The 16,975-nt window shown below is 40.7% G+C and overlaps 1 protein-coding gene and 1 long non-coding RNA gene across 2 annotated transcripts in view; one reads left to right on the top strand and one right to left on the bottom strand.

Moving 5' to 3' along the window:
• TP53INP1 (tumor protein p53 inducible nuclear protein 1) overlaps positions 1–16,975 on the bottom strand; it is a 117,878-nt gene that overhangs the window by 54,695 nt on the left and 46,208 nt on the right. The window lies entirely within an intron of this gene.
• The window catches only part of LOC126960861 (uncharacterized), a 42,147-nt gene continuing 29,975 nt past the window's right edge, over positions 4,804–16,975 (top strand). Inside the window, exon 1 of the long non-coding RNA XR_007728125.1 lies at positions 4,804–12,235. This is a non-coding gene — a long non-coding RNA (uncharacterized LOC126960861). The remainder of the gene's footprint in view (positions 12,236–16,975) is intronic.

Genomic DNA, 16,975 nt, shown 5'->3' with positions numbered 1-16,975 from the left:
CATGTCCTCATCTTTAAGTGATGCATGACTGTGTATCTCCCCTGAAGAAATAGCCATTCATTTGATTAGCCTAGTTTGATGAAACTATCTCATCATGAAACCCAACTCCTATTTCTGATTCCAGGTTTACCAAGCTGTCTTCTGATCTGTGGTTTAGCCCTTTGACTGCACTGATTATCAGGCAGGCACCCTCCCATTATGCGTGAACACACTGGCATTACATTTGTTCAGTCAGCCTTTCGCAAGTTTGTTTAACCAATTAGTTGCTAGAGCATGCATGTAATAGAAACCTTGAGATTCTGGCTTCAAAACTGAGAACAGTCCCAGCTCCATGGTGACCCACTGTAATATGGAAGAGCCAACTAAGTTGAGACTCTGTATCTCTCTTTAACTTCAACAAGCTCATTCACCTAAAAGGAGGACTAATAAAGACAGAGTGTGCATGTTCGTTATGTGGTCCAGACAGTACGGGTGAGCCCTGGAACATGGTAGTCCTGGGTTTGTACAGCTACTGTTTTTGGTGTAGTCTTGGGCAGACCACCATCTCCGTAAGCCTCTATTTTGATTCTTCTACTCTAAAGTGGTAAAAAGAACACTTTTTGCATGTGGTCATTGCAAAAACTAAAAGGAATGACATACATGAAGTCTAGGCAAAATAAAATAATAACTACTCAGAGGCAGATTTTCCATGAAGTTAATAAAGTTTCCTGGGCCCTAACAATGTGTTCACATAGTCCTTTGGTTTCATAAAAATTGTAAATTCAAGATATCTTTGCTATTCTTTTCTTTTTTTTTTTTTTAAGACAGGGGATCTCACTTTGTCACCCAGACTGTAGTGCAGAGGCACGATCTTGGCTCACCGCAATCTCCACCTTCCAGGCTCAAGCGATTCTCCTGCCTCAGCCTCCTGAGTAGCTGGGATTACAGGTGCACGCCACCACTGCCTGGCTAATTTTTGTATTTTTAGTAGAGACAGGTTTTCACCGTGTTGGCCAGGCTGGTCTCACAACTCCTGACCTCAAGTGATCCACCTACCTCGGCCTCCCAAAGTGCTAGGATTTACAGGCATGAGCCACCACATCCAGCTGATTTTTCTTAAATCAAGTCCCCCGAATCTTGTACTGGTATTATTTCATTTTCATGATCTCATTTAAACCTCACAACAATTCTATGAAATAGCTATGGTTGTTACCATTTTACAAATGAGAAAATTGAGGCTTATGGATATTAAGTAACTTTTCTAAGATCATACTATGAGTGGTAGAGCCAAGATTCAAACCGAGGTGGGCTGCATCCAGAGAGTGTCCAGGGTCCACGTCTTAATCACTCACCTGGTTTCCTAAATGTGCCTGTACTGAAGAGTCACCAAGGGGCACTTATTAAAGCACAGATTCCAGGGTCCACCTCAAAGATAGCAAATCAGGGTCCCTAGGGCAGGGACCTAGTTTCTGTGGAGGTTTCCACTCATGAGCCTCTGCTCCAGTGAGCTGTATTTGCCTGTCTCTCCAATCTTGGGGGCAGCAGTTTTTCCTGTGTCCTCACCTTTCTTACAGATGCAAGAAGAGTTGTTGATTTTTCAGCCTGTCCTGCTTTGTAGTTGCTATTAAGATAGAATGGCAACTTCCAAGCTCCTTACGTGCAGAAGCAGAAACCAGAGGTCCTATCCAAAATAGTTTTAAATTGTATTGACCATACACAAAAGTAGAGCAATGTGCTGAATCCCTGTGTATCCATCACCTAGGTTCAACAATTATTATAATTTTGCTAATTTTGAGAAGCAGTTTAAAAATTCATAGAGACCAGTTCTTAACAGTTGAAAAAACAGAGAGTTAAAATTGTCATTCAAATAATTTGGGAAATGAAATTAATTATTTTTAAGTAGATTACCTAAATGATTTGTGCAAGAGCTTACAAATAGCATAAAACAAAAAACCAATAATGTTAACTACTTTGGTAGCTCTTTTGTGTAATATCACTTTACTCAAATCCCCCCCAATACTCTATTATGTGAAGAGAAATCTGTTTTTTATTACATTTCCTTCTGAAACTCAGAGAGCAAAACAGTCCAATTCAATCACCAAACTTGTGGAGTCCACAGGGCGTTCCCTTGTGCTACAGGAGACCAGAAAGGAGTTGTAAAGCTTAGCCACAGTTATTTGGAAGACTTTATTGGGAAAGTGGTGTTTGAGTGGCATCTATTAAGAGTAGACTTTATGTCTAAAGCAGATGTGGAAGGGGCAGAATTTCAGGTTGAGGGAACTTCATGTACACAGATGGGAGAGAAGGTGTAGAGTTTGGGGGTGTGGTTACATAATAGTGTTTGTGATGGAAGGGTAATTTAAGAGCTGGATGAATCTTAAAGGTGACATCATGGAGCAAAGGTTAAAGGCATAGGTTCTGTGCCTTTAACAAAGGCATAGACCTGTCTGGTTACCTCCTGCCTCAGGTGGCAGTGCTGATTGCCAACCTAAGAGCCATTCCCAATGTGTGTTCCTTAGTGGTAGAGCTGCCTTCCTCTCTAAAGGCTGGAAATGCTAGATTCTCATTTACCAGCCTCCTTTGCAGCTAGGGAATGGACATGTAATCCAAGTCTGGCCAAAAGGACCTGAAGGGAAATCTGAAGGGGAGTTCTAGAAATAGTTTCCTCCCTAATCAAAAAAAGACACTATAGCAAAAACTTCTTTTTGCCTCTGAACATAGCTGTGTGACGGTGTGAGCACTGGAGCTATGGCAGCCAACCTGTAACCATGAGGACAAGCTGCTGATGAAAGCCAAGGTGCTGAGGCTAACAGAGGAGATAATATAAAATATTTAGTGCTTGATGACATCATTATGCCACTCTACTTATGCGACTCTTTGTTTGGAACATCAGATTGTGTAAAATGATGCATTTTCCTGATTATTTAGGCCATTTTGATTTGCATAACCCCTGGGTTAGTATCAGCCCAGAAAGTAGTAGAAAAGAAAAACAATAATTATATATATATATGTGTGTGTGTGTGTGTGTATATATGTGTGTGTATATATATATATATATATATATATATTTATATATATTTTTTTTTTTTTTTTTCCTGAGACAGAATCTCATTCTTTCGCCCAGGCTGGAGTGCAGTCAGTGGTGTGATCTCAGCTCACTGCAACCTCCGCCTCCCAGGTTCAAGCAATTCTCCTGCCTCAGCCTCCCAAGTAGCTGGGATTACAGGCATGTGCCACCATACCTAGCTAATTTTTGTATTTTTAGTAGAGACGGGGTTTCACCATGTTGGCCAGGCTGGTCTCAAACGCCTGACCTTGTGATCTGCCTGCCTTGGACTCCCAAAGTGCTGGGATTACAGGTGTGAGCCACCGCACCCTGCAACAATATATTTTTATACAATTTTGTACAATTTTCTTTTTTTCTTTTTTGAGATGGAGTCTCACTCTGTCGCCCAGGCTGGAGTGCAGTGGTGCAGTCTTGGTGCACTGCAACCTCTGTCTCCCAGGTTTCGAGTGATTCTCCTGCCTCAGCCTCCGGAGTAGCTGGGACTACAGATGTGTGCCACCATGCCCGGCTAATTTTTTGTATTTTTAGTAGAGATGGGGTTTCACCGTGTTAACCAGGATGGTCTCAATCTCCTGACCTCGTGAACTGCCTGCCTCAGCCTCCCAAAGTGCTGGGATTATAGGTGTGAGCCACCTCGCCCGACACAATTTTCTATTTTTAAAAAATCTCATGTTCAGCAAAATCATGCATCACAAGCTTTGTGGAAAAAATAGGGTTAAGGGCAGACCACTCAAAACATTAAGAAGTTTGTAAGTAGAGCCCTGATAAAAACAACTGTCCTAATAAATATCTTGACACAGTTTGTTCTCTTTTGGTGTTTGCAGCTAACCACACAGCCAGGCCTTCCTTTGCAGCTTTATATCCGGGTACACCTGTTTCCTCCTGAGATGTGAAGGTCCTTGAGGACATTTGCTTCCTGGAGAGACAATTGTCACCAAAATTAAAAATACAGTCTAGAGGTAGCTTTCTGAAATCATTTTAAACATAAAGAGATATGACTTCAATATCCAGAACCTACAAAGAACTCAAACAAATTTACAAGAAAAAAACAAACAACCCCATCAAAAAGTGGGCAAAGGATATGAACAGACATTTCTCAAAAGAAGACATTCATACAGCCAACAGACACATGAAAAAATGCTCATCATCACTGGCCATCAGAGAAATGCAAATCAAAACCACAATGAGATACCATCTCACACCAGTTAGAATGGCAATCATTAAAAAGTCAGGAAACAACAGGTGCTGGAGAGGATGTGGAGAAATAGGAACACTTTTACACTGTTGGTGGGATTGTAAACTAGTTCAACCATTATGGAAAACAGTATGGCGATTCCTCAAGGATCTAGAACTAGATGTACCATATGACCCAGCCATCCCATTAATGGGTATATACCCAAAGGATTATAAATTATGCTGCTATAAAGACACATGCACACGTATGTTTATTGCAGCACTATTCACAATAGCAAAGACTTGGAATCAACCCAAATGTCCATCAGTGACAGATTGGATTAAGAAAATGTGGCACATATACACCATGGAATACTATGCAGCCATAAAAAAGGATGAGTTTGAGTTCTTTGTAGGGACATGGATGCAGCTGGAATCCATCCTTCTTAGCAAACTATCACAAGAACAGAAAACCAAACACCGCATGTTCTCACTCATAGGTGGGAACTGAACAATGAGATCACTCGGACTCAGGAAGGGGAACATCACACACCGGGGCCTATCATGGGGAGGGGGGAGGGGGGAGGGATTGCATTGGGAGTTATACCTGATGTAAATGACGAGTTGATGGGTGCTGACGAGTTGATGGGTGCAGCACAGCAACATGGCACAAGTATACATATGTAACAAACCTGCACGTTATGCACATGTACCCTACAACTTAAAGTATAATAATAATAAATAAATTAAAAAACAAAAAAAAAGAGATATGACTTCAAAATTTTTCATCTGAACTCTCAATTTCCTTAAATAGCTTAATATAGTGAAAAATTGAGAGGTTCTTGAAACCACTAAGTCTAATAAAAGAATGCAGTTCCACGGGTTTTCGGTTTTCTGCTTTTTCCTTAGGGTCCTCAAAGATGAGGAAGGCTTTCTCTTTGTGAGAAAGCTCTTTCTAGTCACTTCAAAACATACTAGAAAAATAGCATATGAGCTAATTTGGTTTCTGTGATATGATGAGTCTATTGCCCTATTACCTGTCACATGAGAGCGACTTAGGACTAAGAAAACACCAGTGTGGTTAAATGGTAAATTTTATATTATGCATATTTGGCCACTACATATATTTAAAAATTGAGCATCTACAGGAGCTCTTGTGTATGTGGACTATACCTATCAATGTTTAGTAGTCAGTAAAACTGGGATTTTTTTTTTTTTAAATAACACCATTATGATGATGCTAACATTGGTGTATCCACCACTCAGCTTCAGAAATCAAACTTCACTGATATACTTGATTCCCCATGTGTGTCCTTCCCTGAACACATTCCTTTGTCCCCCAGAAGTACAAACTATACAGGATTCAGTGTTTATCATTCCCATGTCTTTCTTTATGGGTTTTCTAAATTTAGAATATCCCCAGAGACATATAGTTTAAAATTGTTAAGCCAATGCAGCCATAACACAGCATGTGTATTATTTTAGAACTTTTATTGACTTGGTTCATCCACCCTTACAGATGCCATTGGTCACCCAACCCCCTCCAAAGCAGAGGTGTAGTTCTCCCCAGTACTTTATTAGCTGCCTTGAGGTCTTGCTTCCAGTCCCTTCAGAAATTATGGTGGGGACACACACATACACATTAATGGAATAAACACTCTTCCCTCCTCTCCCTTGGGGCTCCCTCCCCCAAAGAGGTCCGTTGTCCACAAGTACTCATTTGTGGGACTCAATATGTTCCCAGCCACAACAGAGCATTATGTTAGAATAGGAGCTAACATGTATGGGAATCAGAGGATGTTTAGAATTACGTCTTAGCACACTGAAAAATGCATTGGAAGAGCAGCCTTTATTGACAGAGACAGTCCTGGCTAATAGATCTGCCCAGTTTTAGGCTGCTTAGGGGAACTGGGGTCCTGGAATAAGAAGCCCCACCCGCTTCTATGAAGAGAGGAAAGCTGGAGACAAAAAGAGGAAGCGAGAGATGAATTGCAAAAAACTAATCAGATTGGGACCTCAAGATAACATTTTGCATAGTAAGTTCTAACAATGTTTTCTTGTTTATATCAGCCTCCTCCTCTTAGCCTGTCTTACTAGGCTGGTGTTTAATTCCAATGCTAAGTTAATTTATTCAACTTTATTATCCTTACTATAGTAGCCTCCACTAGGGTTCTCCCCTACCTCTCAAAGGTCTCATCTAAGTGTGTATAAAGCTATTAGATGGAGGAGAGGAATCAGGATGAACTTCACAGCATTTTCATATGGCCTGTGGGTTTTGGAGCCTATGCTTCGGCAACTGAAGCTGAACTGTGTGGTTGTTGCTAACATTGGTGTATCCACCACTCAGCCTCAGAAATAAAACTTTACTGATACCATTAAACCCCATGTGTGTCCTTCTCTGAATGCATTGCTTTGTCACCCGGAGGTAACAGCTATCCAGCATTCAGTGCTTATCATCCCCATGTCTTTCTTTATTGGTTTTCTAAATTTGGAATATCCCTGGAGACAACTTTGGCAACTGAAGCTGAACTGTGATGGTTGTTGACCTCTGATGTGCTACTTTTTAATCAAGAACTTATTTTCCCTCTTTCTCTCTCAGCTCCCACAGGCCCATTCTGGTGACTCATGACTTGTATACACAGAACAACAGAGAAAAGAAAAATAGAATTAGATAAACGAGCAGGGGCAACAGTGAGGACTGTGTCTTACAAAGAACCATTTTTAATTGAATTATTTTTCTCTCTTGAAATTCTTTTTTTTCCCTCAAAAGTGGGAAAAATTCTCAAATAACAACAGCAAACCAAGAAAGCAGCTTAGTCTGCACTGCATTTGCATTTCTTAGTTTCATTCCCTATTTAAAAATTTGTAGGCAAATGTATTTTGACAGTGGGAATGAACATGCACTTTAAAATTATAGGACCTAGTAGATTTAATAGAATGAGCCCTGATTGGGAGCCAGGGGACCTGGCTTTGAATGGTCCCAACCCAAGCACTTAATTACTTTAGTTTCTTCACTTATAAAATTAAATACACCATCTGCTGATGAATGGATAAACAAAATATGATATATCCACAGAAGGGAATATTGTTCAGCCGTAAGAAGGAATGAAGTATGGACATGTGCTACAACGTGGCTGTGCCTTAAAGATATGATGCTAAGTGAAAGAAGCCAGACACAAAGACCATACATTTCATGATTTCACTTACATGAAATGTACAGAATAGCTAAATCTAAGGACATAAAGTAGGTTAGCTAATGGGTACATGTTTCTTTCTGGGTTGATGAAACGTTCCAAAATTGATTGTGCTGATGGTTGTATTTAAAACTCTGCATATACTGAAAACCATTTAATTGTACATTTTAAATGAGTGAATTGTGTGATATGTGAATTATATCTCGATAAAGTTTTTCAAAAAAAAAAGAGAAAAAAATGAAACAGTGATTTCTACCCAGCCCAGATATATTGTGAGGCTCAAATGAATTGTTTTTACAAATAAGAAAACCACTTGAAAACTATACAATGAAAGTTATTTTTAGACTTAATTATTCCTTAAATTCGAGGCTGATATACTGAAGGAATTTTTCCAGTGACAATTAGCATTTCTATAGATCAGAATTGTACCTCTGCTTACAGCTTTGTGGATGAAGATCAGGGAGGAGGAGCAGTTTAAAGTTGGTGAGAGTGTTGAGGGGAGGGAACAAATGGCTGGCTTGTCAGATCCTTGAGGTCAGGGATTATTTTTATCCTGTTCTCTTTTATAATCCCAGTGCCTAGTACAATGCCTGACTCAATAAATGTGAATGAGCGAATAATGAATCAATGGTCAAACTAATGAACGAGGGGTCTGACTGAAAATGATGAGGCACTTTCACTCAGTCAATAAACTTTTACCAGCCAATAAATTCAGATTCTTATTTTAATGTTGACAGTGACTTGGGCTTTTGCGGATTTTACCTATTCCTTTGCTAAGAGAGTGATAATTCTCTTTCACGTGTTGCACATCACAATGGCCTCTCTCTGTTACCCAAGCTGGAGTGCAGTAGCATGATCATGGCTCACTGCAGCCTCAACCTCCTGTACTCAAGCGATCCTCCCACATCAGCCTCCTGAGTAGCTGGGACTACAGGTGCGCACCATCTCCCAAATAATTTGTTATTTTATTATTTTGTAGAGATAGGCTTTCACTGTGTTGCCCAGGGTGGTCTTGAACTGCTGGGCTCATGCAATCTGCCTGTCTTGGCTTCTCAGAATGCTGGGATTACAGGTGTGAGCCACCACGCCTGGCCAAAAGTTTTAATGTAAAAAACTTCATCAGTGTTGTGGCTAAGATTCATTCTTCTATTAGTTGTTATGAGTCAAGGAGAGGGTTGGCCTCCAGAACAAAATGATGACTTGGTCTAGTCATGCCAGGAGTCCTGAGTGACTGTGGAGCAAGCTGAGAGGTCTACTTTGCTGAAAGACAAGTACAACACATTCATAGAGTGGTTTGGAATTAGGGCAACAATTTTGTGTGGTCCTGTCATTGTAGGTCACTGTGGTGGGACAGCAATCATCAGCCTTGGGGATAATCAACCATTCTCTATTTCTCTATTTTTGCCATTTGGGAAAAGACTTGTGGGTTTGGGACCAAATTGACATCGTGGCAAACGAGTGCCATTTACATCTGAAAAGCTGAAATCAAAAGGAGAGTAATTCTAGGGGAGAACACTCCACTTCCTCTGATGGGTTCTTGAGTTCCTTGCTCTCTTTTCATTAAAGCTTTCCAAAAATAAAAAATAAAAATAAATCCTTGTCACCCAAAAACTCTAACTGGAACCCCTCTGAAGGACCACTCATGTCTTGTGTGTGAGTAACAGCCATGGAAACGTGGTTGAAAAACTGAACTTTAGGACCTGGACTGCCCAGAGCAACCGCTACTGCATTCAAGGCCTGGAAATTTCCATTTAGAAAATAAATCTGGCTTAAGAAAGGATTTCCTCATGACAGGGAAAAAATGGACAGTTGGTCAGCTTGACAAATGAGACTTCCTCATGACAACTAGTAAAGAAAAGCTCTAGGACACACAAGGGAAGTTTGAAAGAGTGAAATTTAACTGGATGCCAAAGCTTCCTCACAGATAGATAACTCCAGGTTTCCCCATTTATGCTCAGACAATAAGCCCTTCCTATGCAGGAGACCTGACAGCAGTGACAGCAGAAGGCTTATTTGTGAAGGGACTTTTCTTAACCTTTTATTTTCCTCCCTCTACTTCCAGTCACTTACTTGGACATCATGTCCTGGAGCTAAACAGCAGTATACTGTAAACTTCAGAAACCTCTATAAAAAATAACTTGTCTAAGGGAACTGTATATACACACAAAGTAGATCATCTTTCCCTCCCCTCCTCCACTGATTTCTTCCAAAACAGACATCTGAAAAGCCAGGAAACCAAGAAAGAAACAAACACAAACCACTAGTAAAAGCAGCTCCCTTAATAAAAAATATCTTCCAATCTCCAGCTCCCTGATTTGATAAACACCTTAAAATATGTTTGGCTATGACTTTTCATTATTCTGCCTGTGATGTTATTTACTTTAGATCATAAATCTGAAGACCAGGGGCTTGTGTTTGCTCAGGCCACAGTTTGAGTGATGCTGCAGCATGAACTCTGGAGTCAGGCAGAGGTAGGCTAGAATCAGACTCCATGTGTACCAGCTGTCTAAATTGGTAAACTGGGGCAGTGACTTAGCGGTTTCTAATTTTCATCTGTAAAACGGGGATAATAATAATAGCCTCAGATTTGCTATATGAATCTAATCAGCTTATGTATGTAAATGAGAACATAATCTAGAATAATCCCATACCTGTCCCTATCTACTCCCTTTTCTCTAGATAATCAATTTTATTTGTTTCTTATTATTCCAGAGATTCTTTACGGAAATATAAGCAAATTAAATATATTTCCTTCTTTTACCTTCTTGCTTACATAAACGGAGCATATAACTGCTCTGTGCCTTGTTTTTTTCTCTTAATCTATCTTGGAAATCTTTCCATATCAGTACAAGGAGAGCTTCCTCATTCTTTTTTTTTTTTTAATTTTCCTTTTTTTTTTTTTTAAAGCAGCACGAGATTTCATTGTGTGGCTGTAGCACAGTTTATTTAACCATTCTTTATTGGAAGACATTTGGATTATTTCCAAACATTTCCTATAACAAATAAAGCTGCAGTGAATATTCTTATACATAGTGTCATTTTGCATGTATGTGAGTATAACTAAAGGGTTTATACATTTGAAGTTTTTAAAAACAACTTTATTAACATAAAATTTATTACAGTTGTAATTTGATGGCTTTTGCCAAATTGCCCTCCAAAGGGGTTGTACCATTTTGTACTACCCAGCAATGTATGAGGGTGTACAGTAAACTATTAGAAGTGGGCACTTACAGAAGGTAGGATACGTGGGCCCAGAGAAAATTTCAACTGTCTTTAAAAATATGACATGTGGCCGGGCACAGTGGTTCACACCTGTAATCCCAGCACTTTGGGAGGCCAAGGGGGCGGATCACCTGAGGTCAGCAGTTTGAGACCAGCCAGGCCAACGTGGTGAAACCCCATCTCTACTAAAAATACAAAAATCAGCTGGGTGTGATGGTGTGTGCCTGTAGTCCCAGCTACTCGGTAAGCTGAGGCAAGAGAATCCCATGAACCTGGGAGGTGGAGGTTCTAGTGAGCCAAGATCGTGCCACTGCACTCCAGCCTGGATGACAGAGCAAGACTCCATCTCAAAAAAAAAAAAAAAAAAAAAAAAAAAGACATGTTAAAAAAGTTTACATATAGGTCTATATTCTTATGGTAAAATGTGGTAAGAATTTAAAGTGCCCCTTGGTTGACACTCTTCTTCCCTTCAGCCAATCCCAGTCTTTCCCATGTTGTGAATTGTTTGGTGTGTCAATTAATAATTGTCAAATCCAGTGGCCATTTCTCAGTTTCTGTCCTCCTTGAGGTATCTAAAGATCTATTCCCAAGATTCTCTCTTCCTTTGATGTTCACGACACAAACATTCTTTTGGTTCGCTCATAATTCTGTGATCCTTTACCATCTTCTCTGGCTTCTCTTTCTTCTCTTGCCGTAAAAAACAGGCCTAATAATGGGCAATATTTGCTGAATGCCAGTGATGTACAAGAAAAACAGAACCCCAAACCACAAGGAGTTTAAGGTCTTAGGGGTGTGGCGGATTGTTTGCAAAGGCGGTTGAGATAATTCCTCCTGCCTCTGTAAGTGTATTAGTTTGCTAGGGTTGCTGTGACAAAATACCACAAACTGCATAACTTAAACAACAGAAACCTATTTGCTCACAATCCTGGAGGTTAGAAGTCCAAGATCAAGGTGTTTGAAGGGCTGGTTTCTTCTGGAGCCTCTTTTCTGAGGATTAGAGACGGCCATCCTCTCCTTTGTCTTCACATCGTCTTCCCTCTGTACCTGTCAGCAACCTCATCTCCTCTTCTTATAAGGATACCAGTCATGTTGGATTATGCCCACTCTAACAGGCTCATTTTGAACCTATTTACCTCTTCAAAGACCCTATCTCCAAATACAGTCACATCCGGAGGCACCAAAAGTTAGGACTTCAACATATGTGTTGGGAGGAACAATTCCGCCCATTCCTTAAGCATGCCCTTTACAGTATGATTTTGCTGTCTTTCCCAGTAAGGGGTTTAATCTCTTTCTTCACTTCCTAAGCTAGGTTGGCCTTGTGACTTGATGTGACCAATAGAATGTGGCAGAAGTGATGTTGAACAACTTTCAAGTCTAGACTTGCAGTTTCTACTTATGCTTTCTTGAAACACTGCCCTGAGACCACCATGTAGGGATGGATGTTGCTGTAACCTCCTGGAGGATAAGTGGGCATGGAGAAGGAGAGCTAATGCATCCCAGCCATCAATCAGCACTGACTGCCAATCATTTGAGTGAGGTCAGCTTGGACCATCCAGCTGTTCTTGCCATCATCTGACTGCAATTACATGAGTAAGCCCAGGTAAGACAAGCTGAAGAAGTGCCCATCCAGCCCACAAAAATAACGAGAAAGAATACACAGTAGTTGTTTTTAGCCACTAAAACATGATTATTGTTATAAATCACTATTTTTACATACAACAGTCGTTGATATTGGAGGAGATAGAGAAGTTATATAAATAACTATCAACACATTAAGTTTCATAAAAGGAAAAATACATGTTGAGGCAAATAGTGGGAGCCAAATTCATGTGGGAAGGGGAGAAGGTCTTCTGGGAAAGGGATGTTTAAGTTGAGATGTTTATGATGAGTAGGAGTAGTGAGGCAAATTTGGGAGAGTAAAGGGTAGGAGGAGAAAGTGTAGGTCAGATTCTATTCAAACACTCACTCTTTCCCCTGCCCTGTGCTCTATGGGAAGAATATGTTTCCCTGCCCCATTTATGTTGGGCTTGGCCGTGTGGTTTTCTTGAGCCAGTGGTTCATGGTTAGAAATGACCAATGTGTGGGTCTACTGGCCTCTGGGAGCTTCCAGTCATTCAGGGCCTTGAAAGCCATGTTAAAAATGATGGCCTGGGCGTGGTGGCTCACACCTGTAACCCCAGCACTTTGGGAGGCTGAGGTGAGCGGATCACCTGAGGTCAGGAGTTTGAGACCAACCTGGCCAACACGGTGAAACCCCATCTCTTCTAAAAATACAAAAATTAGCTGGGCATGGTGGCTGGCGCCTGTAATCCCAGCTACTAGGGAGGCTGAGGCAGGAGAATCGCTTCAACCTGGGAGGCAGAAGTTGCAGTGAGCCGAGATTATGTCAAGAGTGCAACTCCATCTTGAAAAAAAAAAAAAAAAAAAGATAGACTTCGGTGGCTCATGCCTATAATTCCAGCACTTTGGAAGCCAAGGTGGAATGATTGCTTGAGGTCAGGAGTTCAAGAGCAGCCTGGACAACACAGTGAGACTCTGTCTCTACAAAAATTAACAAATTAGCTAGGCATGATGGCATGTACCTGTAGTCCTAGCTACTAGGGAGGCCAAGGCAGGAGGATCACTTGAGCTCAGGAAATTGAAGTTACAGTGGGCTATCATGATGCCACTGCACCCCAGCCTGGGTGGAGACCCTGTCTCAAAAAACCAAACCAAACAAACCAAACAAGACAAGACAAAAAAACACTATGGACCCTTATTCTGTGTAAAATGATGCAGCCGCTATGGAAACCAGCATGAAGCTTCCTCAAAAAAGTTAAAAAGTAGTACAATTCCACTTCTGGGTATATATCCAAAAGGATTCAAAGCAGGATCTCAAAGAGATCCATGTTCATTGCAGCATTATTCATAATAGCCAAGAGGTGGAAACAATCCAATTGTCCATTGACAGGTGAATGGATAAACAAAATGTGAGCTATACATACAGTGGAATATTATGCAGCCTTTAAAAGGAGAACCTGTCACATGCTACAAAACAGATGAACATCAAGAATATTGTGCTAAGTGATAAAAATTAATAAAAGTACAAATACTGTGGCTCCACTCATATGAGGTATCTAAAGGAGTTAGAATGATAGAAACAGAAAGTAGAAAGGTAGTTGCTAAGGGCTGGGAGGAAGGAGGGGCAATTAGTGTTTAATGGGCATAGAGTTTTGTTTTGCAAAATGAAAAAATTCTAAAGATCTCTTGCACAATAACATGCATATACTTAACATTCCTGAATTACACACTTTAAAATGGTTAGTGTTAAGTGTTTGTAACCACAATTAAAAATAAAATTTGAGCCAGGCATGGTGGCTTGCACCTGTAATCCTAGCTACTTGAGAGGCTGAGGCAGGAGGATTGCTTGAGGCCAGAAATTTGAGCCCCCATCTTTAAAAATAAAATAAAACTTGAAAAAAAAATGGCCAACTTTATTCTAAAAGCACTGAGAAACCAATTCAGGGTTTTAAACAGGGCAGTGGCTTGCTCAGTATATCCTTGCCTTCAATAACTCATCCACCATTCCAGTTTCAGTTACCAAGTCTACTCTCAAATTTGGCTGGCCCTGACTTCCCTCAGTGTTCCAGGCTACATTGCTTACTCCCTTTTTTTGAGACGGAGTCTCACTCTGTCGCCCGGGCTGGAGCGCTCACTGCAACCTCCACCTCCTGGGTTCAAGCAATTCTCCTGTCTCAGCCTCCCAAGTAGCTGGGACTACAGGTGCATGCCACCATGCCCAGATAATTTTTGTACTTTTAGTAGAGACAGGGTTTCACCATATTGGTCAGGTTGGTCTCAAACTCCTGACCTCTGGTGATCCATCCACCTCAGCCTCCCAAAGTGCTGGATTACAGGCGTGAGCCACTGCACCCGGCCACTTATTCCCTTTAAGCTCTTTCTTCCTAGATAGTCAAAATAGTGCATGACATTAATGTATCACGTTAAGTTAAACTCACCCTGGGTCAGGCACTGTGGATTCAATATAGCAATCCCAAGCCTCCAGGGTCTCCTGACAGACACAACAACCAGCTTAGTACAATGAATTAAATGCTACTCTCTTTTTCCGGAAATGCCCTCTCTCCTTCCGCCCCTTCTATGCCCAGGAACGAGGTCAAGAATCACACATCTTCTCTAAGATACTTTCCTTATACCCTCAAAATTAATCACGCCCTCCATAACTTATACCTGAGTCTCTTATTGCTGTTGGGTTGTCTATAACAACATTTTCATGTATTTAACTGACACATAAGTATTAAAATGGGACATCTGAATGAGAATTCTTCATTTCTCTTTGTTACCTAGGGGATAATCATTATTGCCTCTTATCTAAATAGAATTAGATAATTGGATAGTTGATCTTGCAGTGATGGAGCCTGGGTTCCAGTGACCTGGGCTGGTAAATACAATGTCTGCTCACCGTGCAGAGAAAGTAGAAAGGCTGTTTGGGTTGAATTGTGCCCCCACCACCGCCCCCCAATTCATAAGTCGAAGTCTTAACCACCAGTACCTCATGATGTGGCTGGATTTGGAGATAGGGTCTTCATAGAGGTAAGTAAGCTAAAATGACATCATTAGGGTGGGCCCTCATCTAACATGGCTGCGTCATTCTAAGAAGAGAGTAGGACACCAACAGGTACAGAAGGAAGAACACGTGAAGACGCAGGGAGAAGATGGTTCCCCGAAAGCCAAGGAGAGAGGCCTCAGGAGAAATCAGCACCTTGATCTTGGACCTCCAGCCTCCAGAACTGTGAGAAAATAAATTTCTGTTGTTTAAGCCCCAGTAGCTGGTGTTTTGTTATGGCAGCCTGAGCTGACTACTACAAAGGGTTATGTCACTTGCCACCATAAGTCAAGGAAAGAGGTGATTTTGGAAAAGAACTTATGTTCAGAAAATATGAAATGGAAAGGTCTCATCTCAGGGTCCTCCTGTTTGGAGTTTATCCTTCATTCTGTGGAGAGGAATGTGACAGATGCGGTAGAATGGGGAGAGCAACCTGTGTTTTCCGGCTGGCTTGTGAAGCCACGGTGCAGGCAATGGCCTGGGGCCAACCTCACCCTGCCAGGATTTCAGCAGGCACTTAAGCAAGAATAAAGACACACACACACACACACACACACACACACACACACAGAATATAAGAGACAGACTTTGAGTATTTAATGTAAAAAGGAAAAATGATTTTTTCTTCCACTAGCAGATACGCTTAGAACATCACGATGATGTCCCTAAAGTAGCCATGAACATATTTTTGACTCAGTATCATTTCAGTGACTTTAATAGAGGACATTTTACTGGGTTTTAAAAAGTCTGAAGATCTCCACAGCCATTCTTGTTCCAACATGTAGGAATAGCTGGCTCTCAATTAGCTGTCTTATTAAAAGGAATCACAGGGCTACCTATTATTAGTGTATATTATTTTTCTCAATGCTTTAGATAATGTGGCATTTATTTACTGTTGCCATAGGAACCCAGGTCTGTAATAAGGGTTCTTTCAGTTCTGACAATTAGGCTTATAGAAAAGAATATTTTAATGAGGTGAGGAATTTGGAGAGCCTAGCCAGAGGTCTGGCGGAAGAACGTTGTTCTCTAAACAGTTACAAAATTAGCTTAGATTGTCCTTTGTTACAATTGCCTTCTTTGACAGCTACTGAGTGTTCATTAGTCAGACCTCCCTGAAGATCTGCGGTTTTCCATAAAGATTGAAGTTTTCTTATTCCTTAGAAAATGATATGCTGTTTAATCTCATCTCCCTCTTACACCTGGGCTGCTCTTGAGTTACAGGGAATGCAGCTTCTCCTTGCTGTCAATCAGAGAAAGACTAGATTTACCTTAAGCTTCACAGAAAATACTCTTTTTAAAAAATTACTTGAGAAAAACAATTATGCCTTTCTATATTAAGGAATATTTGGAAGGCATAAATCTTGTCTTTCTTATATTCTTTGCATATAAAATATTTTGGAGGAATATTTATTAATTAATTTTAATGACGGATGACCCGTGCACAAAGCACAAAAATCAAGAGGCATTCAGTGAAATATTAGTCTCCCTTCTATCCTTGTCCCCAGAGGACAACCATTGTTACCCGTTTCCTTTGTATTCTTCTAAAGTTATTCTCTGCAATCAAATGCACACACACACACACACACACGCAATGACAGCATGTTAAGGATACTGTATGGTAACTTTTTTTCCCCACCTACTACTGAAAGTTGGGTGCCATTCTATTTCATTACGTAAAGAGCTGCCTTGTTCTTTCTAAGAGCTTTTCCCTGTAATTATTTAGCAATCATGTATTGA

Source organism: Macaca thibetana, chromosome 8 (genome assembly GCF_024542745.1).
Source record: "Macaca thibetana thibetana isolate TM-01 chromosome 8, ASM2454274v1, whole genome shotgun sequence".
Taxonomy (NCBI): Eukaryota; Metazoa; Chordata; class Mammalia; order Primates; family Cercopithecidae; genus Macaca; species Macaca thibetana.
The sequence above is the reverse complement of the archived record's forward strand: the minus strand, read 5'-3'. Positions and strand labels throughout refer to the sequence as shown.